We start from the raw sequence: 19,683 nt of genomic DNA on the forward strand, positions 1-19,683 counted from the left end.
ATAAAAGCCGGAAGTTAACTTTTCAGTTTTGTTGTTAATAGATATATTTGGGTCAACATACATATCTGCAAAACTGTCAATTGTTTTTAGGCCCATTCCTTATGCATAGGAAAAATCATAGATATGTGCTATTTTTCAGGAAGAGCATACATATTTACTGATAACTTCAAAAATCAAAGGAAGGAGAAAAAATTAGAACTAGTTGTGTGTGTGTGTGTGTGTGTGTGTGTGTGTGTGTGTGTGTGTGTGTGTGTTTGGTGCTTGGGCTTGAACCAAAAACCACATCCAGGACAGCAAACATTAATGGTGAGCTATATCCCAAATCCATAAAAAGTAACTCTTAATCTTTATTTTATTTTAGCCAGTCCTGGAGCTTCAGCACTGTCCTAGAGTGTCTTTGTACACAAGGCTAGTATTCTACCAAAGTGCCACTTCTAGCCTTCTCTGAGTAATGGAGATAAGAATCTCAGGGACTTTCCTGACTGGGCAGGCTTTAAGTCAAGACCCTCAAATCTCAGCTCTCTGAGTAGCTAGGAGTATAAGCATGAGCCATTGGTGCCCAGCCTTCAACTTTACTTTAAAGTATCACCATTAGTATTATATCACCTATACTCTTGTGTTATCCTTCTCTTGATAGCTAAAAGATAAGATGTAAATTACTATGAAAATTCAGGGAAAAAGTTTGATTCTTTATTCCACTTCGGGAATTTCACTGTAACATCTAATTCTTTGACTTAGGATGTTATTTATGGAGAACATCTTAAAATACTCTTAGTCAGACTAAATTATAAGAACATCATCTTCCTCCATAAATCTACCAGCACAGAAAACATCTTACCTGTTCTTTAAATACTTACATAATAAAGAGTCATCATTACTAAGCAAATCTAAAATGAGCAAAAATTAATAAAGCTTCCAACCTCTTTTTCAAAATGAGAACACTTACCCCAATGGAAGATATTACTCAACATTCAAAAAACATGACATGATTTTTTATGACAGATAAAATTTACAAGTGATTTTCAAAATGTAAAGAGATTTTGACAGCATGAAGTCAACTTTACATTAAACAGTAATTGTCCCCAAAGTTTCCAGTTTAGTACAAGGATAACAAATCAAAGAAACATCTGCATTTCCTCGTGTTGGTAAATCTATGAGGATTTATCAACATCTTAATCTTACCGTATCACTGTAATTCTGCAAGGCAGATCTAATATGAATGTTACATTTTATGCAAGGCAGCAAAACACTTCCAAGGAAGTGGGAAGAAATTTGAATCATTTAGACACACAGCAACTCACACATTTTGAACAAAGCAAGGACAATCATCTGATAGAGCAACACTGTAAGTCATTGATCCAATTATATTTATCTGATAAAATACATCTGAAGATTATCTCAGGTTAGAGGATCTAGCTGCTCTCTCAAAGCCTTTCAAATAAATAGCCTCCTTCATCAAATATACAAGAAACAGTTTGAATATTCCTCTTGAAAGACCATGATAAGTCACAACTATAAAGTTCTGCTCACTATGTATTGCTATCTTCATCTTGTAGATAATCCCCCAAGTTGTTTTATTTTTATTGATCCTTAAAATAGTCACCAAAGATTACTAATGGATAGATTGCCCATGTGGAAAATGGCAAAATAATCTAAACATGCTTTAAATGCATTAAGATGAATTGTCCTTTGTTATAAATGTCTCCACTATGAACACACCGATGAATAATACTTTTAATGTTTTTCAAAGTTAGAAGAAAATCCCTAATGTTTTACATCAATAAAGAAAAAAATAGGCAGAACAAGTAGCTCAAAGAAGATTTAAATTGCAATGAATGAACCAGTACTAGAAATGTGGACATTATCATCACCGTGAGTGAAGAAATGAGGGGCAGTACTGGAAACCGTAGAAGTGGAAAGCTTAGTTGATCCATGCTCTGTAAGTACAGTATAGGCACAAAGAGGAATTTCCCTTCCACATTCTGAAAGTTGGCCAGAATAACCAGGCAGTGATTAAAATAGGGGGAAAAGAGCAAATAAATTTACATATATGGAAAAAGAAAAAAATCACAGCATGTGGGAAAACAAGGAGAATATGATTACTTTACCACCAAGAATCATGCAAGAGTTTGATTGAGCCTTTTTCTGTCTAACATAAGGAAATTGAGAAATGAGAAGAGTTTTGAGGGACTGCAAATGATTATTGGGAAAGGAATGAAGAGTCCTAGAGAAACGTTTGTTTGAATAGGTTTCTGTTTGGAATTTGAGTGAACCTGCGGGACAGATGTCATCTTGAAATGTACTGCATCTCTAAGTGTGGATTCATTGCTATTTCTTTATACCTGATGACGTGATTTCGGGAGTGCATGTTATTTTGACAAAAAGTCAAAATATTCGCATTTTTGTGCTTGTATTTGAACTTGGGGCTTCTTGAGGGCCTCATACTCAGCTGCCTTAGTCAAGGATGGCTTGAGCCACTTTTCTAGTCCCGGAAATAGAGAGCAGGCAATTAGTTTTCCCTTTGCCATTTGTTTCCTACTGCAGGCAAGGGAACTCTGGAACCTGTTTTGATGCCTGAGTTGGCAGAAGCGACACAAGGTTTTCCTTTAGGTCAAATCTTAATATAGAAGAAAGGAAGGGAGGAAAGAAGGAGGGGAAGGAGGAAGGTGGAGAAGAAGGAAGAAAGGAAGGAAGGAAGAAAGGAAGGAAGGAAGGTTTTCAGCGGTAGTTCTCTCTGGGCCCCATCTCTAAGAAAGCACAGCTGGTAAACATGGAAAATTAGCTAAAGAGATTTCTAAAAATATTGAAAACTTTTTTTGTTTCTCCATGCAGCTGATAACAAAATATTTAGAAGATATAAACTAAGCAAAAATGGAGTTTGGAAATTCTTGGATCATTGAGATGGCAAGAAAATAAAATGAAGGTATTAGTCAAGATGGTGGAATAGAGTAAAGGCTAAGTATATGGGACTGGGTGTGGTGTTGCACGTATAATCCCAGCTACTTGGATAGCAAATCAAGAGAATCAAAAGATCAGGCCTAACAATGGTAAAATTACAGAGCCCTTAAATCAAAAAATAGAACATAAGCAGCATGGCTCGGTATGTTTCTCAAGTGGTAGAGCTCTTGTGAACACCCTGGGTTCAATACTCAATGCCAGAAAGAAGTTTTTCCTAAAAAAGCTTTTACTAAATTCTTAGAAATATCAGTTAGCAGCTGGCTCTGGATACAGTGATGCCCCCATTCAGAAAGCTGAAGAAAGTGACTTAAGAGTTCAAGGCCAGCCTGAACTTAATCATAGAAAAATAACAATGGGCGGGGAGTTTGACCTAGTGGTAGAGTGCTTGCCTAGCATGCATGGAGACCGAGGTTTGATTCCTCGGTACCATATGCATAGAAAAAATCTGGAAGTGGTGCTGAGGCTCAGGGTTTAGAGCAGAGTGAGTTCCTTTGAAATGACATAAAACCATCTTTAGCTTTTATGAGGTTTAATATGGTTAAGTGTATTTTTCAAAGCTTCAGCTAAGCTAACCAGAGGGCACCTAGGAAGATCCAAGGAAATATTCTGTCAGGCATCTTCCTAGAGGCCCAAAGAGAAGTGGTATTATGTCAAATAATGTGTAGACATTCCTTCTTTCTCAAGAGACAACCATCGTGAGATGCACTGGGAACTCCCTGTGTTCTTAAGAATGGTACTCCAGCGGAATTCGTTTCTGTTGGACTTCAAAGGATTGAAAGGAGTTGAAGGAAAACAGCAACTCAGAGACCAAATTCTACTTAAGTATCTACTGCCTGAGTGGGTACAATCTCCTTGTTTAAGCACAAGGACTGGTTGGTTTTGTGTGTGTGTGTGTGTGTGTGTGTGTGTGTGTGTGTGTGTGTCAGAGATATAAAGCTGAAGGTGATGTCGCAAACTCAAAATGTAAGAGCAACTGAAGCTGCTATGGAGAACATATAGAGGATTTACAGGACAGCCTTCGGGACAGGATTGGTCTCTGTCTAACAGCTAGGAAGTGGTAGAGAACTCAGTCCTACAGGCAAAGGAAACTGAGCTTTAACAACCACCAAAAGATCATGAAGAGTAATCTTTGGAGTCTCTGATAAGAAATGAAACCTACCAACATCTCAGTTTCAACGCTTCAAAAACATAAAGCACAGTTGAGTCCAATCCACTCAAGCTTCAAAATACAAAGACTGATTAAACTTAAGGGCATGAAGACCTTAAGATTAGATAAGTGTAATATGACAGCAACAGAAATATACTATAATTCCATATGATTTTTTAATGCTGGGGAAAGCATCTTGATACAATAAGAAGGAGAAAAATCTCATCTGAATTGCACAGAAAGACACACCTATTCAAATTAAGTCTACAATTTGCAAGGGAATATTGCAAAATTATTAATACTTTCTGTTTTGTTGGCAAAAGGAACCTCACCTTTCCTTCTTTGCCTTTCTTTCTTTCTTTCTTTCTTTCTTTCTTTCTTTCTTTCTTTCTTTCCTAATGGGGCTTGAATTCAAGACCAAGTCAACCTCCCTTAGCTTCTTTTACTCACATCTTGTACTATACCACTTGAGATTTTCAGTTTAGCTTCTTTCTGTTTAATTGGAGCTAATAATCTTATACATTTTGTTTCTCAGTATGATTTTAAACCTCAATTCTCACATCTTCACACCTCAGCCTTCTGAGTAGCTAGGTTTACAGGCCTGAGACATTTCCAACCTAACTAACACTTTGTCTTTTAACAACTGATTTTCCAAAGTATTACAATGAAAATATTTAAATATTTCCATATTCAGTACCATGTGCCAGGCACAGTGGTATGTGCCTGAAACTGCAGCCCTTGGGAAGTTCACACAGCAAGATTGCTAGATGGGGGCTAGCCTGGATTTCCTAGTGAACCCCTATCTTAAAAATAAAAGCAAGCAGGATTACTATTATGAAACCCCCTATCAGTTACAACCTTCAGCGTTATGTTATCGTGTGGCCTCTTCCCACATAGTCCTGTGGTTTGTCTGCTTTACCAGTAAAATATATGATGATAAATGATGAAGTGGAGTCCCCTCCACTGTTAGGTTATAAAAGCTATGCAGCTGTTATTGTAGGCTTTTTCCTCTCATGGAGAAGCCAGCTGCGTTACATGAGCACACTTGTGGAGATGCCCATATATTGAGAAGCCACTGTGACCAACGTCACACAATCAGTGGAGCTCTAGTCTACTCAAACCTGGTAGTGACTGCAGAAGAAGCTGACATTTGACTTCAACCTGGTGAAAAAACATGTCAGAAACACCCACCCATTCAAGCCAGTTTTATTCCTAAAAAATCAAGTGAGATGAATTCTTGTTAGTTTCAATTGCAATTCAGGATAATTTGCTCCATGATAAGTGGCTAATAGTCCTTACTAGGTCTATAAAGTGTCTCTCTTTCTTTTTTTCCAAGAAATAGTATCTATGTGTAACACTTAACAAATTCTACCATAGAAGTTTTCATAAAATACCAAAACAAGTCCTAATCAGTTCACCCCTAAGTCAAACATACCTTAGCTTAGTTTATATCAACCTCATAAAAATCCATAATTATAGCTAGCTATCATCACAGCAAAGATGATAACCAATGCTTAACACAAGTCTATTGCTTAATTTTATGCTACCATATACATACACAAACCTATATACTCACCCACACATGTTCATACAGTATTTAAATGAGGGTGATTGATCAGATGAATGCATAAATACACAAAGTGAAGCATAATCACAAACATTGTTTCCCAGTCCCGAGGCTTGAACTCAGGGCATGAGAACTATCCTTGGGCTTTCCTCAAGGCTAGCACAATATCACTTGAGCCACAACCCCACTTCCAGATTTTCCATCTGTTTGGTACTAAGGAATTGAACCCAGGGTTTCATGCATGCTAGACAAGCACTCTACCACTAGGCCACAGACCCAGCCAACATACAAATGATTATATCCTGCTACTTCATCCCTTTTGATATTCTCAGAAAGGATGTGACTCCAGTGCCAGTACCAGGGACTTTAGATCTTCCTGTCTCTGTCTGTTGAGTACTGGGATTACAGGATACACAAGCATACCTGGTCTAGTTGCTTTTATTCATCAGGCTTTGATCAGTACAACTACTCCTCCTCAATGTCAGGGGCTTTGGAGTAATTTTGTGTGCTGTTATCCTTCTCCTCCATGACATGGCAGTAACTCTGATGTCACCTAACGAAACTGAAGTGCCTTAAGGAAAATGGAAAGCTAAATTACTTCATGGGAGTTAGGAGCAGTAGTGTTTGACCCCCCAAAAGAAAAATGAGATTTCCTGAAAATGGCATTGGAGTTTCCATGTTTAGAGCAATGAGCCTCTACTTTGTTACCAACCAGAAATTGATTAAGATAATCACTTCCAATTTCAACTTGGATATGCACTTTGCATGAATGCCCAGTGGAATAGCGACGAGGTCAAAGTCATAGTGATATTGAGTCTGTGCTAATAGTGAATGAAGATGATTTCTCCAGCTCTTTACCATGCTGCTGCAGCAGGAGCTCACCATCAGGAATTATTTGGGGGGGGGTTCTTAGTTATTTAAATCAAAGCTTATCAAGGGAGCCTGCCTGTGGTGTCACTGACATCTCTGCCACCTGCTTTATTTGTTTATTTTTTTTTGAATAGCCCAGCAGCAGGAGAAGCAATGAGTATGGCTCCGACTCATTAAAACTGATTGCCGAGGCACCTGCTAAGTAAGCGCTATCGATAGCAATGACCTTTGATCAGAATTCTGTTTCCTGGCACACAGCTGTAGGTGCTGAACAGCTGTGTGGACTACAAATGATAATACCAGGAAGAAAGGTGGATTGTGCACTAATGCTGATAGAGTATAAGACTGAAATATTTCTGTTCACACAGCAGGAACATCATGGGAGAGAGACAGGGAATAAAATATTTGTAACATGTGCTTCAGTTACAACATGCTCTAGGGGTTATTTCTGTCACACAAACCACGAAAGGCCCTGGATTCACAGGGGGAAAATCATGCCAATAGGTTGAAGGGAATGAGATTTATCCTTCAGTCGTTGTCTATTTCTTCCCTGCCCTATTATGATTTTGCGTCTAGATGACTATGTAGCTAAACATTTTGTTAAGTAGGAGGAGATTTCAACAGAATAAAATTGCACAGCTGTGCTCTTGAGAAAATGCTTTATATACAATAATAAATAAGCTCCTTTAAAAATGTGGTTGCTTGAATCAGGCAAACCATTTACCATTTCATTACATAGGAGGACCTTTTGTAAACTCTAAGATATAAATGACTAAACAACAAGATCACGAGGGTATTTTTCCTTTTATTACTTGGTTCGAGATTTTTCCAGTAAGTAGTTAACCTCCATAAAAGAATATGGATTGATGAATGTGTATATGTGTAATTTTTTAGGCATACAATGTAATACTAGGAGATAGAAGAAATTCAGAAAATGATAAATTCAAATTTTAAAAGAAAGTAAACATTGCTGCCATGGTTATTTCATTGTATTATATTTATGGAGGAAATAAAGTTGAGGCTAAAGATACCTTTTTGTTACATTAGTTATCACATACTAGAATTCCAGTGAGATTCAATAGAATTGCCAGAGGGAAATGGGGACAAAAACATGAGAAAGGGTAGCAATGTTTGGGAAGTAATGCACCTTCTATCTGGTGAATATAATGTAACCCTTTTACTAATTACAATAAAAATATATTTAAAAAAAGAAATGGCACAATTTAATGTGGATTTCTAACACTAATAATTTTCAGTATAAATATATCACGATTATTACATGGGATATACTTATACAAAATAGTCTGTTTGCCTAAATTCTCAATTTATCTTGAATATTTATTTGCCAAGTGTGCTGACCTTACGTATCTTTACCAAACGCGCACACACACGCGCACAAACACACACACACACACACACACACACTCATACACACACACACTTTTTTATTAGGTCTATAATTTACTAGTTTTACATTCTTACTGACTAGTTGTTATAAATATCTATGTTCTTTTTAAAAATTTTATTGTTGGGATAATGTATAGAGGAGTTACAGTTACATTCCTCAGGTAGTAGGTGCATTATTTCTAGCCATTGATATCCCTTCTCATGTTTTTGTACTGGTTTCCTTTGCCCCACTCCCCCCTCTCAATCATCTTGTTTTCTCCCTTCCCTTCCCTATTTCAAATAAACAAATAAACATATATACAATATACCAGGTACCAAAATCAGATCCTATGTTCTTTCAGTAACATTATACTTATTCAGTATTATTTCTTACTCATGAAAAAACTTCATTTTTATTTTATTTTTATTAGAATTTGTATAAACTTTGAAAATAAGAAAATATGGAAAAATGATTAATAGTGTACATTTTATGTCAAAGAAAAAGCTATGAATATTTTTTAATTTGTTCTGATATTGTTTTACAGGAACAGTCTATAACAAAGATGTTACAGACTAAACATGCACAAGGCTAAAGCAAGCAAAGCCTAAATATGTTTTCTGGTCAATGTTTTTACCATCGTCCAATACACAGAAATCCAGTCCTTCTGAAGGTTCCTTTATAAGGCTCCTGTAAACTTCAGATAGCATGAAGCAAAGTCAGCACATCAGTAACTCTGTAACTGACCTGCAATATCTGCACTACTGAGTCAAGAACTAGAAAACTTCTCTCCTAGAATCTCATACCATCTGCACTATGCTAAATATGAACAACATGAATCATATTAGCAAAAGAACCTCCTTTGATGAATATGAATTTGAATACAAGACTGAAATCTGTGTTGTGACTTAAGAGAGAGAGAGAGAGAGAGAGAGAGAGAGAGAGAGAGAGAGAGAGAGAGAGAGACTCTTTGCAAGTCAAGAAAAAAATCAAATAAATTATACATAGGAAATCATCAGTACCCTCTCCCCTAAGTTATATTTAAATTTATGCATGACTGTATCAGTGGAGTTTAGGTCAGTAAGAGAAAGCTAAGCCATACTGATATCTCTGAAAATTACTTTAACACATTGATAATAATAGATATTAGGTATTACCTTACTGTATATAAACTGGAAAATATTTAAATTGAAATTATAGATATCTTTAAATGAAGCATATCACAGAAGTGTTTACTTAGAAATGAAGGCTGAAATAAAGTGGAAGACACAAAATTGCAGTTGTCAAGTTAGATTCACTGAAAACAAGCACTGACAAAGAAAATGCATGAAAAAGTTTGCTAAGTTTCAGAATTTCAGAGAAAATGTTTTATTCTTTAATTAATGCTCAGCATTAAATATATGATGTACTACACATATATAACACACTGTTAATATATGATATATAAATATTTAATATATAAACTCAACATTTTGAGTTTATAATTTTCTCTGGCCCTGGGACTTGAATTCAGGACAGGCATTGTCTGGGAGCTTTTGTGCTCAAAATTAGTGCTCAACCACTTGAGTTATAACTCCACTTTTGGCTTTTTGGTGGTTATTTGGATATAAGAGTCTCAGAGACATTCATTTCCATACTGGTTTTCTTTGAATCATGATGCTCAGATCTTAGCCTCCTGGATAGTTAGGATTAAGGCATGAGCCACGGGTACCTGGCTGAAATTTATATTTTCCATGCCTATTCCATTGCTATCCAATCAGAATCTTATTTTGCTAAAGAATAATAAGAAATATGTAAGCATTACAATTTTACATCAGATTTTAGCCTGAATTAGAAAAATCCATTATACTTAGTTATGGCAGAAAACCTGAGATCAAGTGTTTATACTTAGAGGGTAAAAGAGCATTTGATAATAATTATTTTCTAAAGAATGTTGCCAATCTCTGATAGAGCTAATAACGTACAAGCCCATGATTTTAAAATCAAAGCAACATTAGCAAGTGAAACTATGTGTTATTATACTTGGTCTGAAGAAACATATAAATGAACTGATTAACTGAACATGTGACAGTAAAAATGGGTGTAATCATTATCTTAGCAATGCTGTAGCAAAATGCTCTAAGCAAGTAATTTGTAATGATAGAGGGTTTAACTCTATCATAGTTCTGGCAATTCTAGTTCAAGGTGGAATGGCCCTATTGCTTTTGGTTTTTGGTAAGGGTTCTGGAGTTCAATTTAAGAGCAAACTACATATACCTCTGTCACATATACATCTGTCAGTCAGGAAGTACAGAGAGAGACCAAGAGATGAGTGACCCAGAATTCCCTTCATGCTCACACTTAAATTCCCAAAGGAGCATTTAATCTTATCTTTTAAAGAGCCATAATGCCACAGGATACTTCTACCCTGCAGACCATCAAGGAGACACTAAACATATTCAAGTACAAGTAAAATCTACTCTAACATGTTTCAGAGTAACAGAGACCTAAAGTTGTAACAGAAGACTGAAAGTAGAGTCAAATCAGATCATTCATTCACAGCAATCCTAACATTCATAGCAATCCACCGCCTGGTCCTAAGACTGCCCAGTAGTGGTGAAGATGGATGCATAAATTGAACCAGGTGCCAATAGCTCACACCTGTAATCCTAGCTACTCAGGAGGTTGAGATCTTAGAATCATGGTTCCGGATAGCTGGGGAAAGGAAACTCTGTGAGATTCTTATCTCCAATAAACTACTCAAGTTGGAAGTAGTGCTGTGACCCAAGTGGTAGATTGCTTGCTGTAAGCAACAGCAGCTCAGAAACATTGTCCATGGGCTAAGTATTGGTGGCAGAAGAGTCCAATTGTGAGAATTTTTCAAATTGGTCTGTTTGTAGTACGTACCTCCAATGTCTTACATTATTCTTCTCAGCATGGAACTTAAGAAAATTAGTGTTTCTGTGTTTTGTCTGCTTGGAGTCCTTGATGGTTCATTCCACTTATTTGATTGTAGAGTTTTATGTCATATTATCCTAACAGTACTCGTTTCTTTGTCCATCCAAGTAGTATTTAAAAATAAGATTGCGTTGCCCTCAGTTCTCTGGAAATCCATAATACATTTAGTTATTCAGTGTCTCAGGGTCATGTACAATAAGCATGATGGGATAGTTTGTATCACTACTCCAATGGTGGGTATAGGAATTAATGACATATGCACACACTGATGTCAATGTCTGATTTTTTAAATATTGAATTGTAGTTATATAAGCTGCAAATTAGGGAATGATATAGGAGAGCTTTGGGTCCTATCTTTGCCACTTCCTGCAACTCTACAACTATTCAACAACAAGAAGTTGAAAGAAATCCTACAGATGAGCACTGGTGGCTCATGCCTATAAATCTTAGCTATTCAAGAGGTGAGATCTGAGGATCACAGTTCCAAGCCAGCCAGGGCAGGGGAAGTCCATGACTCTCATTTCCAATTAGCCACCAGAAAACCAGGAGTGTTGAAGAGTCACTCAAGTAGTAGCATGTTCACCTTGAGAAAAGGAGCCCAGGTATAGTAACCAGATCCAGAGTTCTAGCAAAAAAAAAAAATTACTCACCTTATTATCATGGCATTCACCTTGTCTCCTTCTAAATAGCCTCCCTCAGGTCTGAGATGGGTCAATGACTTCATAATTAACCTATGCTTATTTTGGTCCATTTTTTTGCTTTCTGCCTGCTCTGCAACAGGTAGGTAAGGACACGGAGAAAGAAATAAGTAATTAGTCAAATCTAGTTGAAAGCAGAGAATAAGATACTGAAGGCCTTAAGACAAATAAAAAAGTGGACACAAGAAAATGGGTTAGGGCCGGGAGTTTGGCCTAGTGGTTAAAGTGCTTGCCTAGCATGCATGAAGCCCTGGGTTCGATTCCTCGGTACCACATACATAGAAAAAAGCCGGAAGTGGTGCTCAGGCTCAAGTGGTAGAGCTCTAGCCTTGAGAAAGTCCAAGGACAGTGCTCAGGCCCTGAGCTCAAGCCCAGGACTGGCAAAAAAATGGGTTAGAGAAATACAAACATTGAAATTAGAAGGAAAAGTAACAGGCGGCTGAAAAATGCATATTATGAAAACTCAGAGAAAGGGGGAAAAACCCAGAATAAAAAGTGTCCTAATTTTTTCTAGGCTATTGGCTAACCATGGACCAAGTTGTAGAATTTTCTTCTAGACAGTATTATCTGATAAATAGAATATTTTAAAAGCCAATAGAGGCCTGGGAATGTGGCATCGTGGTAAAGTGCTTGCCTTAGCATGCATGAAGCCCTGGGTTTGATTCTTGGTACCACATATAAAGAAAAGCCAGAAGTGTTGCTGTGGCTCAAGTGATAGAGCACTAGCCATAAGAAAGTTCAAGGACAGTGACCAGGCCCTGAATTCAAGCTCCATTATTGGCACAAAAAATAAAGACAGTGGGCATGCCAGTCTACCAGAAAACAGACAGTCGAAAGCTAGATTTTGAAATTATTTTATTCAATGGTAAGAAATTTGGAATAGATGTCAAACAAGGTTGAGTTTGAGTTCTGGAGAGTCTTACATAATATGTAACCTTAGCAATGTGATTTGCTTACAGAATAAATCTTCATTTGTAAAACACAAATAATAATAATAATAATAATAATAATAATAATAATAATAAATTATCTTCCTTGGATATATACTAAAGAAACATAGCATATTCTATAGATGTAAAATCTTTTCCTGTTATCATATTGAGCAATAATTTCCAAACTATATAGATGTGAAATCTTATTCTGTTACTATAGTGAGCAATGATTTCCAAATATGGCCTAGTGGTAGAGTAATTGCCTAGCATGCATGAAGCCCAGAGTTTGATTCCTTGGTACACATACATAGAAAAAGCCAGAAGTGGTGCTGTGGCTCAAATGATAGAGCTCTAGCCTTGAGGAAAGCCCAAAGACAGAGTGCCCAGGCCTTGAGTTCAAACTCCAGGACAGGCAAAAATAAATAAATAAAATACCAATGAACAGCAAAACAGAGCAAATATGCATGGGGCTATTATCTTTACTTAATTAAAACATTCAATATGTTGTCTTTATGATTTTTTGTCACACCAACTGACATATTAAAAAGATTTTGAAGTTGGGCTGAGGGTATAGCTCAGTGATAAGACACTTCTGAAGCATGAACGAGGCCCTAGATTTAATACCTAGCATATTCCTCCAAAAAGAAAGGAAATTATTTTGTCCTTAATTATTTTAGCTTATTTTATTTTTATTATCCTAATGTCAATCTGCTGTGTAACTATCCTGTGGCACTTCCAGAACATATTTAATCACACACTTGGGTCCAGACCACTTGTGGGGTATCACTGCCTCTTTCAAACGGCCCTCAGAGATCATTTAGGACAGAGATTTTTCTCAACACCTGTAGTAATCGGATGTATATGTTTTTGAAAATCTTCAATATCAAACACATAAAGGTGATGAATATTTTCCTCAGGCCATTACAGTTTTCATTATTTGATAAAATAAATTTTCCTGTTTGCAGAATCCCTGAAGCAACTCAACCTGTCAAAAGAGCCTTTTGAAAATCTTGGTGTAAATATCCTTGCACTGCAGAAATGGAATTCAGCTGAACTGCTGTTCTCAGACTGAACTCCACCGACAAATCTCAGCAACTCCCTTACAAAACGTCTGACTTCGTTTTGTCTACTCCCTTTACTCGCAAACATTCTGAGCGTCTTGCTGGTCATCTCATCATGCACTACCACATGCCTGTATTTATATGTATGTGATCTCTGGGAACCATAATCTTTAACTTCAAATCTCAGAATTCTGTTGTGTTAGATATTTTCCTTTCCTTTCTTTTTCTTCTCATCTCTCCTCTTTCTTCCTTTCTTGGGCTAGTAGTAGGACTTGAACTCAAGGCCTTACTTAGCTTTATAGGCTCAAGTCTGGTTGTTGAGCCATCTTTCCAGTTCTGGCTTTTTGCTGGTTATTAACTGGAGATCAGAGTCTCCTGGATTTTTCTACCTAGACTGGCTTAGAACTGTGATCCTCAGATCTCAGGTTCCTGAGTACAAGGATTATAGGTATGAGTTACTAGCATCCAGCTTTCTTTCTCTTTTAAATTAAAAAAATTATATAAACTATTTTAGGAATATGAATGTCTCTTCTCTTTATCATCAAAAGATCAATTAAACTTAAATAAGTATTTTAAGACCATGAGTCCTAGCTCTCGATCTCGGGGCCTGGTTATTATCGCTGAGCTTCTTTTGCTCAAAGCTAGTAATGTATCTTTTGAGCCACAGATCTTCTTCCAGAATTTTTGGGAGTTCATTGGAGAGAAGAGTCTCAGGGAATTTCCTGCCTGGCTGGCTTCGAACTTCAGTTCTTATATCTTAGTCTACTGAGTAACTTGGATTATAGGTATGAGGCACTGATTCCCAGTCATTTAGTATTTTAACATCAATTTATTTTCTTTTGAACATACTCCATTTCTCCACCCACAGAGTAACTAAATGCAATGTATCCTTCCTTCCTTCCATCTTCTATGTTACAGTCAGTGTCTAGGATCAACACTTGCTTACATATTATTTTCTTCACATACTAATTCAACACTCCTTTCACTAAAAATGACTACACTCCTTGGTTTAAGAGAATGAGGTTCCATCCTATGATACTGAGGTATATGATAGGCAGAGAAATTCTAACAAGCAAACCTGATCCTTAAAGAAATGGGTCTCATAATCACCTCCAGAAAGAGAAGGCAAAAACAGAAATGAATTCTACATATTATGCCCACTGAAAAGTGGACCTGTATTTGGAATAGCTACTCAATATAGGGCTTTGAGGACCCAGCAAGCCTATGGGAAAGATGGACAAAGAGGAGAGTGCACTCTGTAGAGAGCACAGAATTCTTGAGATGATCCCATACCTGAGACACAGCTGAGTAAAACACGGAGACTTGATCCATCTTGACCACCTCAGTTATGTCTCAAAATAACATCAAGAGTTTAACAGCACTGGCAAAGTATCAATCTTTATACAAGAGTAACATGGTAGCCTTGAAGATGCTAGAAAAAATGAAATATAAAACTTCAGGTATTTCTTATCTATAGCACATATTAAAACAGCCCAACTTCTAAGTGGATTCATATACATGCTTATGCTAAATGTCTTACTACCCAATAAAATATGTCCAGTTTTCAAAAAAAAAATCGCAAGTCGATACTAGGATATGGAAACAAGAGCTTTATCTTGTGTGATTGTTGTTCTTAATTCCTAGTTATTTCTCTTTTGTTGCCCTTTGTTTAATCTCATCTTATTACTGTATGTGATTTTGTTACCTGGTATATTGTATATACGCTTATTTGTTTATTTGAAAGAGGAAAGGGAAGGCAGGAAAGCACAATGATTGGGAGGGGGTAGAGGGAAGGCAATTGGGACAAAAACATGAGAAGGGTTATCAATGTGGGAGAAATAATGCACCTACAGCCTGAAGAATATAACTGTAACACCTCTATACATTATCCCAACAATTAAAAAAAAAGTAAAGAACATACATATTCTTGACAACATAAATGTTGGAATCAGGTACAGGCAAATTACAGGTGCTAAAGAAAAAAAAAGAATCCAAAATATGCTTCATGGGGGCTGGGAGTTTGGCCTAGTGGTAGAGTGCTTGCCTAGCATGTACCACATACATAGAAGAAAGCCAGAAGTGGTGCTGAGGCTCAAGTGGTAGGTCCCTAGTGTTGAGAAAAAGCCCAAGGACAGTGCTCAGGCCCAGAGTTCAAGGCCCAGGACTGGAAAAAAAATATGCTTAATGGGCTGGGAGTGTAGCCTAGTGGTAAGGAGGTCACCTAGCTTGCCGAAAGCCCTGGGCTCAATTTCTTGGTACCACATATACGAGAAAGCCAGAAGTGGTGCTGTGGCTCAAGGGGTAGAGTGCTAGTCTTGAGTGCCCAGGCATTGAGTTTAAGCCCCAGGACTGGCAATTAATGATAAATGGCAATTATGATTAATATATCATATTAATGACATTTGAGGCCCGTGAGAGTCTCAGCCAAAAGCTGAATAGAGAATTCTCTGAGTTATCAAAGACAATGTAATAATTTAAGAGATTAGAAGCTATATAAATTTGTTCTGAAGCTACAACAAAAAACAAACTAAAAGTCAATAAGAAACAGATAACAAGAATTAATAACCACAATTTAGAAATGCAATCATGGACTCTAAACTGCTTTTATGAATTAACGCAGTATTGAGATAAATGGGAAAATCTACTTTTCACAAATAAAAACACAATGACAACATACAGTTTATAGTTACATTGGAAGTAGGTAGCATTTAAAGGCAAATTTGTAGTTGCAAATATATGTGAGATAGAAAAGAAAATGAAATTGATAATTTTTCTATTAGATCTAGGTAAATAAGTCAAAAGCACATGAAGCCAGCTTGAAAAGCCAGTCAGTCATGGTGGCCCAGCCTGTAGCTTCAGAACTCAGGGAGAATGAAGCAAGAGGATTGCATTTCAACACCAGGCTAAGCTACTTAGTGAGATTCTGTGTCAAAAGACAAATAAACACACAAATAAGAACATCAAAGAGCCAAATAAGGGAAAGCATTAAAAATGAGGAAATTTAATTAACAAAGTAATCCATCTATTAAGGGATATAATAAATATTTATGAATACTACAATGAACAACAATATTAAAAATGGACATCATGTCTCCCCTTTTAACTAGGATCATGTATGAATTTGACAGTGAAATCCACTGATGAGAAATCAATGAAAGTGAAAGCTAGTCTCTTTAAAAGATCTATACATTTGATAAACTTTTTGCTAACTTAACCAAAGAAAAAAGGGTCAAAGAAATGAACTGTCAATATCAGGAATACAAGAAGGGATAAAGGCTATTGATTCCTTATTTCAGTTGTCAGGGAATGTAGCTATGAGTTCTGTGCCACATACCCAAAACATCAACAGCATAGATCAGTTCCATACAGATCCTAATTACCAAAACTCACTCAGAAGGTCATAGAAAACTTCTGTAATCTAATATCCATTAATTCTTGATAATTATACATTTTTGAAACAAAATAAAAATCCAAAGGCTAATATATTTCCTTAGATGAATAGTTGCAAACATTTAAATAAACAATACCAAATTTTTTCAATTGTTTTGAAGAGAAACATGGAAGAGAAAGTCCTAATGTACTTCCTAAGGCTTGCACTTGGGCATTAATTTAAATTTTTAAATCAGATTAAGATATTCTAAGTCAAGAGAACCACAGCCCCAAGTTTTAAAGAAAAATGCATTAATGTTAATAAAATTTTTAAAAAATGTAACCCATATACAGAATTATGCAATAATCGTGTGCGCGTGTGTTGTAGATTCTCTGTCTCAGTTCTATCTATAAAGAGCAGGACTTTCTTGTTCTTGTTTTCTTTTCCTTTTTTTTTTTTCAATTCTGGGGCTTGAACTTACGTCCTTATGCTTTTGCTTGTCGAGTCAATGAAGCACATCACTCTACCACTTGAGCCACAGATCCACTTCTGGCATTTTGCTTCTTAATTGGAAATAAAAATCTCATGGACTTTCCTGACCAGGCTTTCTTCAAACCTTGATCATAATATTTAAGCCTCCTACCTATCTAAGATTATTATTGGTGTGAGCCATCGACACCTAGCAAGCAGGTAGATTTTTTTTTTTCAGATTTCAGCCAAGATCACATTATTTAATCAATTTTTGTTTATGGCTCTTATGGATAGTTTACTGTTTTTCTAACTTGTTACAGTAAAAAACCAGGAAAAACAAATTAGTTGGGGTTCCCAGAACACACGATTCTTCGACTAGCTTTTTCCTTGGTCTTGCACCTATCTTTTTGAACATTTTTCTTGTGGCCTATAGGCATCCATAGATTCAGTTTCTCAGGGCTTGTGTCTCATCAACATCCAAACAATCAACTCATGATGTTTGAGCTCTTCCATCCTCCTTCACCACCAGAGTTTACTGCTGAAATTGGACGCGATCAGACCTCTCTTTGTGGAAAGAGGGTTTTGTATGTTAAATATGAAGTTTCAGACTTAAAGGAGTGACACAGAAAAGATTATTGAATCAGTACAGTCCTCCCATCATACCTCTGTGTGGGGAAACTAGCCTTTCTTCACTGTACAAGCATGGAAATTAAGTAATTTACACTGTCCAAAAGCACTTGCTAGATGAGTTTTGCACAAAGTACAAATATCACCTAGAATTCAAGAAGATTTTTGCATTTTTCTATTATACTTGGTTCAGGTTTGCAGAAGCTGTACCAGAATACTAAGCAAAGACATTTCAGAAAAGAGTTTCACCTCCTTTGATCTTATTTATCTAAGCACAGTAAATACAGGCATACATTTCTTGCTTGTTGTTTTTATAGTTCCCTGGTAGCATTAAATATTCCAATGTTTCCTTCAAGGCCCCTACTCTTATTTTAGTCTTTGTTCCAACTATCCTTTCCTTGCTATAAATTCTAGAACTTATCATTTTTATAAGCCTTCCCCATGTCATATTGATTCCAAGGTTTTTCTACTTCAGTTGCAATTTGGTTGTTTCCCTAGAAAATAAGTGTAGTTATTTCCCCTCCTTTTCTGGGATGTGTACTCCAGTTTCAATTTAGGGCAATTTAATTGCGTGATGTATACTGAAATATTGAAGAATGCTTCAGAGGGTCTCACAGCAGGGAGTGGCAGATTGCAGGGTGTGTTTCCAGCCTGGTCCAGTCAGTCACATATTCAACATTCCAAATTAATTGTTTTTAAAAATACTATATCCTTTCTCACTAGGAGGACTGGATTGGAAAAAAATGAAGTCAAAATTTTGGCCTATGCATTTGCTATGAATCAATGTTTATTTTGGGCAAGTGACAACCCTTTGTGACAATGTATTTGAGATAGTTATTTATGGTATATTTGAATACTAACTTTAAAAGCCATCATAATTTTTCCCAAGAGGTTTTAGTGATCAAACACCAAGGCATGAAAATTATGATTCACTCTTTCTTGCATTGTGATTCTGCTGCTTGACATCTATATATAGACGTCACACGAGAAGATAAAAATACGAGCAAACAAGGTCAAAAAGAGAGGTTAACAAATATCAACTTTCAAAATGACCATCCTCCACCCTTCTTAAGCTAGGGAGTCACTTATGTTCATCTCTTGGAGATTATCCTGCTGCTCTCTATTTCCTGACAAATTACAAGTTGTCATTGCATTGTAAATAACAGTTGGGGGAATATGTAATGAAAAATCTCATGGGCCATGCAAAGCTTCACATTATTAATTTGTCAGAAACGCTATTACCTAGAGAACCAATTTTAAAATTGTAGCTTTTTTTTTTATCATGGCATTAGAGAGACTCACGCTGAGCAGCACTGAACAATATCAGGAAATGTATTGGGAGAATATTACTAAGTGACTCATTGATAAAAATATAACCAATAATGTCTCAATTTCGTGTCTTCTAATGATGAGAAGACACTAAATATGAAAAAAGAATTCTTTTGGAAAGACATAGAAGCTCAGGCTTCTATCTTCTCTTTCTATATGTATTTCTTTAACTTAGGCTGGCTTAGAATTTAGGATTTCCTTTACCTCTTCCTCCCAGGTACTGGGTTTACAATCGCACCACTCATATGCTCAGCTTGGAACCCAAATTTATCATTAATGCTTTTGCATTTGTTTTATTCAATCAGATTTTTTCTTGTATTTTCTGTACATAA

The sequence above is a fragment of the Megascapheus bottae genome, chromosome 7, assembly GCF_031878675.1.
Source record: "Megascapheus bottae isolate mThoBot1 chromosome 7, mThoBot2.hap1, whole genome shotgun sequence".
NCBI lineage: Eukaryota > Metazoa > Chordata > Mammalia > Rodentia > Geomyidae > Megascapheus > Megascapheus bottae.